The sequence below is a fragment of the Ranitomeya imitator genome, chromosome 8 (assembly GCF_032444005.1).
Source record: "Ranitomeya imitator isolate aRanImi1 chromosome 8, aRanImi1.pri, whole genome shotgun sequence".
Lineage (NCBI taxonomy): Eukaryota > Metazoa > Chordata > Amphibia > Anura > Dendrobatidae > Ranitomeya > Ranitomeya imitator.
In genome coordinates this window covers 120,688,539-120,704,666 of record NC_091289.1, presented here as the reverse complement: position 1 = coordinate 120,704,666, position 16,128 = coordinate 120,688,539, and the positions used below count along the sequence as shown (strand labels likewise).

At 43.9% G+C, this 16,128-nt stretch overlaps 1 protein-coding gene across 2 annotated transcripts in view; it reads left to right on the top strand.

Moving 5' to 3' along the window:
• The window catches only part of HENMT1 (HEN methyltransferase 1), a 72,548-nt gene that overhangs the window by 9,134 nt on the left and 47,286 nt on the right, over positions 1-16,128 (top strand). Inside the window, exon 2 of one of the 2 annotated variants that reach the window (XM_069736064.1) lies at positions 8,041-8,135. The exons of the other annotated variant lie outside the window; for it this stretch is intronic. The gene's annotated coding sequence lies outside the window, so the exon portion shown is untranslated. The remainder of the gene's footprint in view (positions 1-8,040; positions 8,136-16,128) is intronic. 2 annotated transcript variants of the gene reach the window in all.

Genomic DNA, 16,128 nt, shown 5'->3' with positions numbered 1-16,128 from the left:
GCCCATGGTGCGGAAAATACCACGCGGAAACGCTGCATTGTATTTTCCGCAGTATGTTAAAGGGAACCTCTCACCCCGAAAATCGCGGGTGACGTAAGCCCACCGGCATCAGGGGCTTATCTGCAGCATTCTGTAATGCATTCTGTAATGCTGTAGATAAGCCCCCGATGTTACCTGAAAAAGGAGAAAAAGACGTTATATTATACTCACCCAGGGGCGGTCCCGCTGCTGGTGAGGTCGGATGGGCGTCTCCTGTCCGCTGCGGCGCCTCCCATCTTCATTACAAGACGTCCTCTTCTGATCTTCAGCCACGGCTCCGGCGCAGGCGTACTTTGCTCTGCCCTCTTGAGGGCAGAGGATAGTACTGCAGTGCGCAGGCGCCGGAAAGGTCAGAGGCCCGGCGCCTGCGCACTGCAGTACTTTGTCTGCCCTCAACAAGGCAGAGCAAAGTACGCCTGCGCCGAAGCTGTGGCTGAAGATCAGAAGAGGACGTCTTGTAATGAAGATGGGAGGCGCCGCAGTGGACCGGAGACACCCATCCGACCTGACCAGCAGCGGGACCGCCCCTGGGTGAGTATAATATAACGTCTTTTTCTCCTTTTTCAGGTAACATCGGGGGCTTATCTACAGCATTACAGAATGCTGCAGATAAGCCCCTGATGCCGGTGGGCTTACCTCACCCGCGATTTTCGGGGTGACAGGTTCCCTTTAATTCTTTGTGCGGATTCCGCAGCGTTTTACACCTGTTCCTCAATAGGAATCCGCAGGTGAAATCCGCACAAAAAACACTGGAAATCCACGGTAAATCCGCAGGTAAAACGCGGATTTTTAAAAAATGGTGCGGAAAAATCTCACACGAATCCGCAACGTTGACACATAGCCTTAGGGTTGGAATTAGGGCCAGGGTTGGAAATAGGGTTAAGATTAGGCTTGTGGTTAGGGTTAGGGGTGTGTTGGGGTTAGGATTAGGGCTGGGATTAGGGTTAGGGGTGTGTTGGGGTTAGGGTCGTGATTAGGGTTATGGCTAGAGTTGGGATTAGGGTTAGGGGTGTGTTGGGGTTAGTGTTGGAGTTAGAATTGAGGGGTTTCCACTGTTTAGGCACATCAGGGGTCTCCAAACGCAACATGGCGCCACCATTGATTCCAGCCAATCTTGCGTTCAAAAAGTCAAATGGTGCTCCCTCCCTTCCAAGCCCCGACGTGCGCCCAAACAGTGGTTTATCCCCACATATGGGGTACCAGCATACTCGGGACAAACTGGGCAACAACTCTTGGTGTCCAATTTCTCCTGCTACCCTTGTGAAAATAAAAAACTGCTTGCTAAAACATCATTTTTGAGGAAAGAAAAATGATTTTTTATTTTCAAGGCTCTGCGTTGTAAACTTCTGTGAAGCACTTAGGGGTTCAAAGTGCTCACCACATATCTAGATAAGTTCCTTTGGGGTCTAGTTTCCAAAATAGGGTCACTTGTGGGGGGTTTCTTCTGTTTAGGCACATCAGGGGCTCTGCAAATGCAGCGTGACGCCCGCAGACCATTCCATCAAAGTCTGCATTTCAAAACGTCACTACTTCGCTTCTGAGCCCCGACGTGTGCCCAAACAGTGGTTCCCCACCCCCACATATGGGGTATCGGCGTACTCAGGACAAACTGGACAACAACGTTTGGGGTCTAATTTCTCCTGTCACTCTTGTGAAAATAAAAAATTGCGGGCTAAAAAATAATTTTTGCGGAAAGAAAAATTATTTTTTATTTTCATGGCTCTGCGTTATAAACTTCTGTGAAGCACCTGGGGGTTTAAAGTGGTCACCACACATATAGATTAGTTTAATGGGAGGTCAAGTTTCCAAAATGGGGTCACATGTGGGGGAGCTCCAATGTTTAGGCACACAGGGGCTCTCCAAATGCGACATGGTGTCAGCTAACGATTGGAGCTAATTTTTCATTCAAAAGTCAAATGGCGCTCCTTCCCTTCCGAGCCCTGCCGTGTGCCCAAACAGTGGTTTACCCCCACATATGAGGTATCAGTGTACTCAGGAGAAATTGCCCAATACATTTTAGGATCCATTTTATCCTGTTGCCCATGTGGAAATAAACAAATTGAGGCTAAAAGAAATTTTTTGTGAAAAAGTACTTTTTCATTTTTACGGATCAATTTGTGAAGCATCTGGGGGTTCAAAGTGCTCACTATGCATCTAGATAAGCTTCTTGGGGCGTCTAGTTTCCAAAATGGGGTCACATGTGGGGAAGCTCCAATGTTTAGGCACACAGGGGCTCTCCAAACGCGACATGGTGTCCGCTAAAGATTGGAGCCAATTTTTCATTGAAAAAGTCAACTGGCGCTCCTTCCCTTCCGAGCCCTGTCGTGCGCCCAAACAGTGGTCCCCCCCAAATATGGGGTATCGGTGTACGCAGGACAAATTGAACAATAACTTTTGGGGTCCAGTTTCTCTTTTTACCCTTGGGAAAATAAAAAAAATGTTGCTAAAAGATCATTTTTGTGACTAAAAAGTTAAATGTTCATTTTTTCCTTCCATGTTGCTTCTGCTGCTGTGAAGCACCTGAAGGGTTAATAAAGTACTTGAATCTGGTTTTGAGAACCTTGAGGGGTGCAGTTTTTAGAATGGTGTCACTGTGGGGTATTTTCAGCCATATAGACCCCTCAAACTGACTTCAAATGTGAGGTGGTCCCTAAAAAGAATGGTTTTGTAAATTTTGCTGTAAAAATGAGAAATCGCTGGTCAAATTTTAACCCTTATAACTTCCTAGCAAAAAAAAAAAATTTGTTTCCAAAATTGTGCTGATGTAAAATAGATATGTGGGTAATGTTATTTATTAACTATTTTGTGTCACATAACTCTCGTTTAACAGAATAAAAATTAAAAATTAGAAAATTGCTAAATTTTCAAAATTTTAGCCAAATTTCCATTTTTTTCACAAATAAACGCAAAAGTTATCGACCTAAATTTACCACTAACATGAAGCCCAATATGTCACGAAAAAACAGACTCAGAATCGCTAGGATTCGTTGAAGCGTTCCTGAGTTATTACCTCATAAAGGGACACTGGTCAGAATTGCAAAAAATGGCCATGTCATTAAGGTCAAAATAGGCTGGGTCATGAAAGGGTTAAGTTCATAGTCTTGCAGAACCTTTTCCACCAAGACCTGGAGAAACTCACTGGTGTGATGAGCTTTGGTGTCTTTTACTGCCAATGTCTTGGTAACTATTTCATTTTTGTCGCAAACAAATCGGACATTGATGGCAAAATAGTTCACTCTGTGACGTGTGCAGGCATCCATTTTAAGAAACAGAAAGCATCCCTTGAGAGTTTTTTTAAGTTCTTCCTTTTGTTTAAAAGCTTGTTCGATTACTAATTTTCTAATACTCTCTCTCCAGAGAAACACCAAGCTTGCGGGCCATTTCCCCATTCAGACACATAAAAGCTGGTCGTGAAAATAATGAAATAGGCACACTATCCTTTACAACAAGCTCTTATGATCTTTTTTTTAAATGTATCTACTGTCATTGTCAAAGTAACTTTGTCACTGACAAAATATCTTGCAACTGATGGCTGGCAAAGTTCTCTGCTCCTTTGTTTGGCTGGAAGAGCTGGGCACTGGTTCATTGGTTTGGATGCAGTCTTTCTCACCCACTGCTTTCAGTACTTCTAAATGAAAGCGCTGTAAATGTCTCTTTAGATTAGAAGCTCTGGTAGGAGCATTTTTATCTTTGCCTGAATATGCACTGATCTTGGCTTCACAGCATTCGTTTTCGCCTGGATCATTTGTCATACACTGACAGACATAATGTTTTCTATATTGAGTGATGGTGAAATGTTCAAATACAGCTGATTTAATGTAGCGCTTCTTTGACATTCTCAGATTTTTAATTCTGCATTCACAATCCAAATGACAATTGTTTTTCCTAAAAACAATTGTACAAAATTATTGCCAGGTCGTAAAACTGATATAGTGGTCAGTAATACTGTTATTCCTCATGTACTCACAGTTGAGGTAATATTTCTTACAGTCTTCCTCTTCTGAGTAGCAGCTGTGAGATGCTTGGAAGACGCACACCAAACATCTAGTCTAGAGGGGGAGCTTTACTACTAAGAATTTGCAACACCTTTTCACTTTCAGTTTCATACATTGTAAGTAGGGGGGTTGGGGCAGCATGAGGTTAACCAAGTATAAGATTATATAAGGGCAGTGGAGAACAGTGACACACAAGAAGTAAGAAATGTCTCTATCTCCAGCAGAACTGCTTATCACTGTTGTTCATAGTTTGATAGAACATATATATTTGAGTAACATTTATAAAATTCATATGAAAGTTCAATTATGAAATACTAATACATTTTTTTTAAGCTGGAGTCGGAGACGGTACATTTCTACCGACTCCACGACTCCGACTCCACAGCCCTGTGAGCAAGACAGTATGATGTATTTCTATGTAGCTGTTAAGCACAGGTCAGGAGAGCCGACAGCCAGTACGAGTTTTACGATGCGATTCTCACATGAGAAATACGGCAGTCTGTCTCTGCCCTTAGGGGAAGTTACCAGTGTGTTGTGTAATGGTTACCACTGTTACCAGTGGATGTGTACTGACACATCTGCAGGTTCCTCTCAGCCTCCAGCTCACAGGCAGACAGTGTTACAATACAGCAGAGCTTAGAGAAAAGCAAAAATGTGTTTGCAAATTTAAATTTAATTTCTCCTGTTCTATGTTGGTTATTTACTGTATATACTCGTGTATAAGTCGACCAAAGTATAAGCCGAGACACCTAATTTTATCACGAAAAACAGGGAAAACGTATTGACTCGAGTATAAGCTGGGAATGCATTGTCCCCTCATCCCTATCCTGGTATGCATGGCTCCCCGTCCCTTTCCTATGCATGGCTTCCCGCCCCGTCCTTGTATGCATGGCTCCCCGGCCCTGTATGAATGGCTCCTTATCCCCATCCTTGTCTGCATGGCTCCTTATCCCCTATCCTTGTATGCATGGCTCCCCATCCCCTATCCTTGTATGCATGGCTCCTTATCCCCTATCCTTGTATGCATGGCTCCCCGTCCCTGTATCCTTGTATAAATGGCTCATTATCCCCATCCTTGTCTGCATGGCTCCTTATCCCCTATCCTTGTATGCATGGCTCCCCACCCCTGTCCTTGTATGCATGGCTCCTTATCCCCTATCCTTGTATGCATGGCTCCCCATCCCTGCATGAATGGCTCCTCATCCCCATCCTTGTCTGCATGGCTCCTTATCCCCTAACCTTGTATGCATGGCTCCCCATCCATGTCCTTGTCTGCATGGCTCCTTATCCCCTATCCTTGTATGCATGGCTCCCCATCCCTGTCCTTGTATGCATGGCTCCTGATCCCCTATCCTTGTATGCATGGCTCCCCATCCCTGTCCTTGTATGCATGGCTCCTTATCCCCTATCCTTGTATGCATGGCACCCCATCCCTGTCCTTGTATGCATGGTTCCTGTAAAAAAAAAACCATCCTACTTACCTTCCCTGCGCGCCCACGCTGCATCTTGTTCCTGTGCCACCAGCTCTCCTGGCAGAGATATCCTGTGTCCCCCCCCGCTCATTAAGGTAATGAATATTCACTCCTTGTCTATGGGAGTGGAGAGAGGTGAATATTCATTACCTTATTGAGTGGGGGGACGTGACCGCTCGGCCAGAAGAGCTGCTGGTGCCGGAATGGGATGCAGAGAGGGCACGCTGGGAAGGTAAGTAGGATGTATGCTGGAAGCCAGTGGCTGCGGCTGTAACTGTGCACATTATAAGAGAAATGCATATTCACTACCAGCGCAGTGAATATTCATTTCTCTTTAGCAGCGGGCACAGGCTTTAGCCACAGCCGCCGGCCCCTGCCTCCTATGACCCGCTGCTCTGCCACTCCTCCTCCCCGCGTCTTTCTGAGACAATGACTCGTGTATAAGCTGAGGGGGGCGTTTTTAGCACAAAACAAGTACTGAAAAACTCGGCTTATACACGAGTATATATGGTATCTCACATTGGGGATGCCTCCTTCATGTAAAATAAGATCTTTAGGCAGAGTTATCTCCGGGCAGCGTCTGCCCCTGAGTTTGGAAGAAGTCATAAAGTGATAAAAGTATTTCTCAGCAACAACACAACTGATATGAGACTCACAGGGAGGACCTTTTCAGCAATCTATAACCAGTATGGCCATATTAATAGTCTAGATATAACTAATTTGGTGACAGGTTCCCTTTAATATTAGCTCTAAAATAAAAACGAATCTGCATGGCACGTCTGGTCGGGTTGTTGGAGACACGTCAGATCTGCTCAATGAATGAATGAAAGTTAGAAAAAAATGTCCTAAACTCAAAAAATCCTGGTGGAGATTTACCAAAGAAATAAAATGACAAAACTCTGAAGTTGAGGCGGTATTGTGACATACACAACTTTTATTAGAGGATTTAGACACTTTCTGCTTCTCAGAAGACTTTTAGAAAGTGTCTAGAAAAGCAGGTGAGACTGAAGCTTCGCTCATGGCTGGTTACCTAGACAGGGAGCATGCGGAACTGTTGTGAATTCTGTGGCTGAATTCACTCCTGTGGTCACAAGTGGTACTGCAGCTTCTGAGCTTCCTCCCTCAGGTGTTCTGGTGAGCTCGTTAACTGCTTCATTACTTAACTCCGCCTGATGCTGCTATCCTTGCTCCTTGTCAATGTTTCAGTGTTGGATCTGAGCTTCTCCTGATTGTTCCTGTGACCTGCTGCTCTGTATAGCTAAGTGCTTTTTGCTTTTTTGTTGCTTTTTTTCTGTCCAGCTTGTCTTTTGTTTTGCTGGAAGCTCTGAGACGCAAAGGGTGTACCGCCGTGCCGTTAGTTCGGCACGGTGGTTTTTTTTTGCCCCCTTTGCGTGGTTTTGCTTTAGGGTTTTTTGTAGACTGCAAAGTTCGCTTTACTGTCCTCGCTCTGTCCTAGAATATCGGGCCCCACTTTGCTGAATCTATTTCATCCCTACGTTTTGTCTTTTCATCTTACTCACAGTCATTATATGTGGGGGGCTGCCTTTTCCTTTGGGGAATTTCTCTGGGGCAAGTCAGGCCTATTTTTCTATCTTCAGGTTAGCTAGTTTCTTAGGCTGTGCCGAGTTGCCTAGGTAGTTGTTAGGCGCAATCCACAGCCGCTTTTAGTTGTGTTTAGGATAGGATCAGGTGTGCAGTCTACAGAGTTTCCACGTCTCAGAGCTCGTTCTTGTATTTTTGGGTATTTGTCAGATCACTGTGTGCGCTCTGATCGCTAAGCACACTGTGTTTCTGGATTGCCTTCATAACACCTGTCATTAGCAAACATAACACGGAACCACCTGGATTACTGGATCCAACCACCTCTGCGTCCCTGCACTTCTCCCATCCTGCTCAGGTGAAGCTGCCCTTTTAGCAGTCTGGGGGAGAGCACACAGGTGGAGCCAGCAGTGCGACCATGCTGCTGGCGTGAATTGACCATTTTCTGGAGCACTCCGACCTTCAGCAAATTAGAGAGCGCTGTGCTCCTGGAGCCTCATGTTGAGAAAACTAATTTTAAGAGTCCCCATCTCCAGTCTGTGGCTGCCCTATTAAGGGTGATTTGGACACCACTTTTACTTGAAAGTCAAGTTCTTAGGGTGGGAATTGGGGAAACTTCCGGCCACACTTGGTGATACGTTATATTTAGAAAAATGATTCCTAAATAAACAGGGATCCCCCAGACTGGTGAAGACTGAAGACTTTAAACAGTGTGCTCCAGTTTCTTTTTAGTGGTTTAAAAAAAAAAGGAATTTATTGTCCCTTCTGTGACAGAAAACGTGTATCAAAAAATCACAAAATTTGTCACTAGTTGTATTTTGTGCAGTCATTTATGACTTTCTTGCTTTGTTTGCATCATCCTTACACATTTCCAAAAAGTGGCGACATGACACAAACCAGCATACCAATACTGTTTTTTTACCAAAATTTACACCAGAAACCTGGCATACAATGTAGCTGAACTCTACGCTTGCGTTCTGTTTTTTTCTGAGCAGTTGCATCATGCTTCCACTCAACAATCCATCTGGATGTAGCAGAGCTGGAATTCATTGTGGGACAGCATCACCACATAGGAATTATCTGTGGACCGGTGAGGATGTTTTTATTTTTATTTTGATATTCATAAATGGGTATAAAAGGTAGGGGAGTTTTTTTTTATATAAAGGACTTTACTCTGTGTCTTTCTTACATTTGGCTAGGGGTTTAGTAATGGGGGTGTCTTATAGACGCCTCTCCATTACTAACCCCTGAGCTTGATGTTAGCTGACATTACAAAGCTGATATCAACCCCAATACTATTATCTCACTTGCCACCGCACCAGGGCAAGTGAGAACAGCGGAGCCCATGCGCCAAAATTGGTGCATCAATATTCATGGCTCCTTCCTAGGCTGTAAACATCTGGCCCAGCTGTCTGCCTAGCCTCTGCTGGATATTAGTGGGGGGGACCTCATGTAATTTTGTCATTTTTTTGGGTGGAGGGGTCACCCCTTGTTAATAACCAGTAAAGGCTAAGTAGACAGCAATGGGCTGATATTAATAGGCTGGGAAACTCCATGTTTATTACCCCTTTCCCAGGCTATAAACATCAGCCCCCAGCTGTCTGGTTTCCCTCAGCTGGTTATGAATAATGTGGGGATCCTACGCCATTTATTTTTTTAATAAAATAAACATTAAAAGCTTGTAAATCAAATACAAACCAAACACTAAAACTACACATGAAGAGAAAATATAAGATCCCTAGATCCTCGCCAAAGTCAGCACTGCTATATGCCTACTTATATTTTGCAGTCCCTTGTTCTGTAAAACTTTTTCCATAAATTAATTTCCCAAATTTTATTTTAAACTACAGATATGCTTTAACACTACACAAAATTACATGTTTGTCTAAAGTGCCAAATAAAAAATGTCAATTTTAATTTAATGGACCACAAGTTTAAACCAGCAAATATCTGTCATAAGCCAAACCATGACAACTGTAAAATAAAATATTAATTTCAAGACAAAGCAAAATGGGAAACAATAAACAACAAACAAACATTACAAATATAATAAGGTGGGGAATTAAAATCGGAGCCAGGACTGCATGTTGAAAAAGGTGGGGAAGCAGCAACAGGAGTGGAGACATAAGGCATAAGTGAGGGAGGAAGACTAAAGGATATAGATGGGCGGACACCTGGATGTTCGGGTTCAGCCGAACAATTACAAAAAGTTCGGGTACCAGAACCTGGACCCTATTCACTTGAATGGGGGCCCGAACATCCAGTGTTTGGAGTAGATTCGCCTGTATTTTTGATAAACAGCCAGGCAAAACTCACAGCTGGGGGCTGCAACCCTCAGCTGTCAGCGTTAGCAAGGCAGATTATCAAAAATAGAGGGGTTTCTTACACCATATTTTTTAATTATGTAAATAAATAATTTAAAAAATTGCCGTGAAGTCCCCCCATTTTTGACAACCAGCCTTGCTAAAGCAGACAGCTGGGGCCCCCATGGATATTGGCCCCCTCAGCCTACAAATAGCAGCCTGCATCTGTTAGATGCACCAATTCTGGCGCTTTGCTTGTCTCTTTCCACTTGCCCTGTAGCGGTGGCAAGTGGGGTTCATATTTGTGGGGTTGATATTAATAGCCTAGGAAGGGGCCATGGATACTGCTCCCCCCGGCTAAAAACATCAGCTCTCAGCCGCCCCAGAAAAAGCGCATCTCTAAGATGCGCCAACTCTGGCACTTAGCCTCGCTCTTCCCGCTTTCTGTGTAGCAGTGGCAAGTGGGGTGATAGTTAGGGGGAAGTTGATGTCACCTTTGTATTGTCAGGTGACATCAAGCCCACAGCTTAGTAATGGAGAGGCATCTATATGTCCACTACTAATACTATAGTTATATGGTAAATAAAGACACAGACAGAATAAAGTCTTTTATTTGAAATCAAGCAAAACACAGTTTTCCATTTTTATTTAAAAATAACAAACACAGTTATACTCACCTAATTCCTAATTCCACTGAAGCCCTCATCTTTTGTAGTAAGACAAAAAAATAAAAAAACAACAATATCCCTCACCTCTCCGTCTTTCTGTCCCACGCTGTAATCCATGTCTGGGGGACAAACAGTCTTGAACCTGGACGGTGCCAAGATGCGACCGTCCAGGCTGAGATCCACTGGTGAATGAGCTACTGCAAGTGCAGCATCAGTGACCGGCGGTGACATCATCGTGGTTACCGCCGGTCAGTGAGGCTGCGCTCCCAGCTGGGCTGATCCGTAGTAACCTCTGAGATCCCCGCTAGCACCATGAGACAGGCGAATTCACTGCAGTGAAATTTTCCCGAACAGTAAATAAGCTTGTCACTATTTGTTTATTATAAGCTTATTAGATGTGTCCCTGCGGTGTGTCTCTTTCTGCCATATTGTTTTCTAGGCTGATAGTACATCAGGGGAATTGTCTTACATTATTATTTGCTTACGTAGACACTGTTTATAAGTCCCCTGGTTTGGATTACATTAAACCGCTGTTGGGTTTGATTGCACTTCATCTCCAGACACCAATTGACATATTATATCCCTAACATTCCTCATACATTATGAGGGTCGGCATTTGATTCATTTTGGTGTTTGGAGGTGATTGCATCCCTGTGCACAGGTGCAGTCACTATACTGCGGTCACAGATTTGTCAATATTAACCCCTTACCGGCATCGGACGTACTATACCGTCCGATGCCGGCTCCCCTGCTTTGATGCAGGGCTCCGCGGTGAGCCCGCACCAAAGCCGGGACATGTCAGCTGTTTTGAACAGCTGACATGTGCCCGTAATAGGCGCGGGCAGAATCGCGATCTGCCCGCACCTATTAACTAGTTAAATGCCGCTGTCAAACGCAGACAGCGGCATTTAACTACCGCTTCCGGCCGGGCGGCCGGAAATGACGTCATCGCCGACCCCCGTCACATGATCGGGGGTCGGCGATGCTTGTGAATGGTAACCATAGAGGTCCCTGAGACCTCTATGGTTACTGATTGCCCGTCGCTGTGAGCGCCACCCTGTGGTCGGCGCTCACAGCACACGTGCAATTCTGCTACATAGCAGCGATCTGATGATCGCTGCTATGTAGCAGAGCCGATCGTGCTATGCCTGCTTCTAGCCTCTCATGGAGGCTATTGAAGCATTGCAAAAGTAAAAAAAAAAAGTTTAAAAAAATGTGAAAAAAATAAAAAAAACATAAAAGTTTAAATCACCCCCCTTTCGCCCCAATCAAAATAAATCAATAAAAAAAATATCAAATCTACGCATATTTGGTATCGCCGCGCTCAGAATCGCCCGATCTATCAATTAAAAAAAAGTATTAACCTGATCGCTAAACAGCGTAGCGGGAAAAAAATTCGAAACGCCAGAATTACGTTTTTTGGTCGCCGCAACATTGCATTAAAATGCAATAACGGGCGATCAACAGAACGTATCTGCACCGAAATGCTATCATTAAAAACGTCATCTCGGCACGCAAAAAATAAGCCCTCAACCGACCCCAGATCACGAAAAATGGAGACGCTAAGAGTATCGGAAAATGGCACAATTTTTTTTTTTTAGCAAAGTTTGGAATTTTTTTTCACCACTTAGATAAAAAATAACCTAGTCATGTTTGGTGTCTATGAACTCGTAATGACCTGGAGAATCATAATGGCAGGTCAGTTTTAGCATTTAGTGAACCTAGCAAAAAAGCCAAACAAAAAACAAGTGTGGGATTGCACTTTTTTTGCAATTTCACCGCACTTGGAATTTTTTTCCCGTTTTCTAGTACACGACATGCTAAAACCAATGATGTCGTTCAAAAGTACAACTCATCCCGCAAAAAATAAGCCCTCACATGGCCAAATTGACGGAAAAATAAAAAAGTTATGGCTCTGGGAAGGAGGGGAGCGAAAAACGAACACGGAAAAACGAAAAATCCCCTGGTCATGAAGGGGTTACGATTTAAATACACTGATTTAGAGGCTTATTCAAATAATGACTCTGGAGCTTTCATAATTTTGACAATCTAATACTGGGTAGTGCAGCTGCCTCCCCTGTGTTCTGGCTTCAGGCTCCTTTTTATCCTTTTCATGTTTCTTATGTTTGTGTATTATTTTAATTTGTTATAAACAGTTTAATTTTATCCTTCTGAACACTTCTTGATCTTTATGCTGCTTACATGTTGCATGATCAGTATGATGTTTTTTGTTACCTAGGTGCGTTTTATATGGACGCAATACAGATGGTACACTCATGGTCTGTGTGCTGTGCAAATTTTTTCATGCACTCATTGACTTGCATTTCAGAGTTTTGTGTAATATAAGCGGCACTCGCAGCATGCTGCAATTTTTTTTCTCAGTCCTATCCGAGCTGAGAAAACAAAATGCAGATGAACACAAATTCATTCCATAACATTAGATTTTTTATTGGATTGCGCTCACCCATTTTAAACGCAGATCAGTATGAGCCCTTAGTCAGATAATAAAGTATGATGCAATCAAAAGTACCCCCAACACAGTTATACACCCCCACAGTAACCTCCACACGCACGGCATGATAATCCTACTCTACCCCCCCTCTCTCAATCCCCCAGCAAAGTATGGTGACATCATCACAGTATGATTCCCCAACTGTAATCCCCACACAGCCCTTCATACAGTATAAAGGCCACAAAAAGTGCTCCATACAGTATAATGGGCCCCACATAGTCCTTCAAACAGTAAGACGGCGCCCTACATTGATTTCCATACAGAATAATGCCCCGATATAGTGCTCCATACAGTATAATGGCCACAAAAGTGCTCCATACAGTATAATAACCCCACATAATGCTCCATACAGTATAATGGCCCAACATAGCACTGCATACAGTGCAATGAATTGCCCCACGTAGTGCTCCATGCAAAATAATGGCCCTACATAGTGCTCCACACAGTATAAAGGGTCCACATAGTGCTCCATACAGTATAATGGCCTCACAAACTGCACCATACAGTATAATGGCCCCACATAGTGCTCCATGCAGTATACTGGACCCACATATTGCTACATATAGCATAATGGCCCCATATAGTGCTCTGTACAGTATAATGGGCCCCACATAGTGCTCCATACAGTATAATGGGCCCCTTTTAGTACTCCGTACAGTATAATGGGCCCTCATAGTGCTCCATACAGTATTATGGCCCCACATAGTGTGCCATACAGTATATTGACCCCACATACTGGGCTCCATACAGTGCTACATATAGCATAATGGCCCCACATAGTGCTCTGTACAGTATAATGGGCCCCTCATAGTGCTCCATACAGTATAATGGGCCACACATAGTGCTCCATACAGTATAATGGGCCCACATAGTGCTCCATACAGTATACTGGGCCCCACATAGTGCTGCATATAGCATAATGGCCCCACATAGTGCTATGTACAGTATAATGGACCCCACATAGTGCTCCATACAGTATACTGGGCCCAACATATTCTACATATAGCATAATGGCCCCACATAGTGCTCTGTACAGTATAATGGGCCCCACATAGTGCTCTGTACAGTATAATTGGCCCTCATAGTGCTCCATACAGTATTGTAGCCCCACATAGTGTGCCATACAGTAAATTGACCCCACATACTGGGCCCCACACAGTGCTACATATAGCATAATGGCCCCACATAGTGATACATACAGTATAATGAGCCCCATATAGTGCTCCATATAGTATAATTGGCCCCACATAGTGCTCAGTGCTCCATACAGTATAATGGGCCCCACATTGTCCTCCATACCGTATAAAGGCTCCACATAGTGCTCCATACAGTATAATGGACCCCACATAGTGCTCCATACAGTATACTGGTCCCACATAGTGCTCTGTATAGTATAATGGGCACCACATACTGCTACATATAGTATAATGGCCCCATATAGTGCTACGTACAGTATAATGAGCTCTACATAGTGCTCCATACAGTCTAACTGGCCCCACATAGTTCGCCATCTATATATATAATTGCCTAAGGGTTTTTCCGTCTGTCTGTCCTGGAAATCCCGCGTCTCTGATTGGTCGAGGCCGCCAGGCGCGGGATGTCTACGTCCTTTATGACATCATCGTCGCTGTGCCCATCGCTGATTGGTCGAGGCCTGGCGGCCTCGACCAATCAGCGACGGGCACGGTATCGACGTAGAAATCCCGCGTCTCTGATTGGTCGAGGCCTGGCGGCCTCGACCAATCAGCGACGGGCACAGTGACGATGATGTCATAAAGGACGTAGACATCCCGCGTCTCTGATTCAGCGACGGGCACAGTATCGACGTAGATGTCATAATGGTTGCCATGGCGACGATGATGTCATAAAGGTTGCCTCGACCAATCAGCGACGGGCACAATCTGCCGCAAATTCAGGAATCATCATTGTCCATATACTACGGGGACATGCATATCCTAGAATACCCGATGCGTTAGAATCGGGCCACAATCTAGTATAGTATAATGGCCCCACTACAGTATAATGGGCCCCACATAGTGCTATATACAGTATAACAGTATAAAGAGGCCACATAGTGCTCAATACTGTATATTGGCCCCACATAGTGTGTCATGCAGTATATTGGTCCCACATTATGCTCCATATAGTATAATGGCCCAACATAGCACTGCATACATATAATGAATTGCCCCACATAGTGCTCCATACTGAATAATGGCCCCACATAGTGCTCTATCCAGTATAAAGGACCCACATAGTGCTCAATACAGTATAACTATCCCACATAATGTGCCATAAAGTATATTGGCCTCATACAATATAATAGCCCACATAGCGCTCCATACAGTATAGTTCTCAGTACAGTATAACGACCCCACATAGTGTTGCATACAGTATATTGGCCCCATGTAGTGCTCCATACAGTATAATGGCCACACATTGTCCTCCATACAGTATAATAAGCCCCACATAGTGCTTCATACAATGTAATGGCCCCGCATAGCACTCAATAATGTATAATGGTTACACATAGTGCTTCATACAGTATAATAACCCTACATAGTGCTCCATACAGTATAATTGCCCCACATAGTTCGCCATATAGTATAATGGCCCTAAATAGTGCTCCATACAGTATGATGGGCCCCACATAGTGCTCCATACAGTATACTGGCACCACAGAGTGCTATATACAGTATAAAGAGGCCACATAGTGCTCAATACTGTATAACGGCCCCATGTAATGTGCCATACAGTATATTGGACTCATAGTGCTCCATAAAGTATAATGGCCACACATTGTCCTCCATACAGTATAAAGGCAATATAATGGCCCCACATAGCGGTTCATACAGTATAAAGGCTCCCATAGTGCTCCATGCAGTATAATGTGCCCCACATAGTGCTCCATACAATATAATGGCCCCACATAGTGCTCCATACAGTATAATGGCTCACATAGTTCTCCATACAGTATAATGGGCCCCACATAGTGCTCCATACAGTACAGGGTGGGCCATGTATATGGATACACCTAAATAAATTGGGAATGGTTGGTGATATCAACTTCTTGTTTGGCCATTTTGAAGTCGGCCATTTTGGATCCAACTTTATTTTTTCCAATGGGAAGAGGGTCATGTGACACGTCAAACTTATTGAGAATTTCACAAGAAAAACAATGGTGTGCTTGGTTTTAACATAACGTTATTCATTCATGAGTTATTTACAAGTTTCTTTTGGTTTACAGCCATTGACATGTTGCAGAGGTTAACATGTGAGGAGCGGATAGAAATTGTGTTGATGTCTGCTTAACACAGTACCCGGGTCATGGACGCAGATTTCAATGCAAGACACCCTATGCAAGAAAACTCTCACCATTCCCATTTGATTTAGGTTGTATCCATATATATGGCCCACCCAAAAAAGTTTTCCTCATCACTGAACAAAATGTTCTATGTAAACTGATGGTCCTGTTCCAATTTTTGTTTTGCCCATTCTGTAAATTCAGCGCGCTGATCTGGCATCAGTCGAACATCCCTTCGGCGGATATTAGCTACTCACAAATGGCACCCTTACAAAATCCAGCTGCTGCAGGATCTC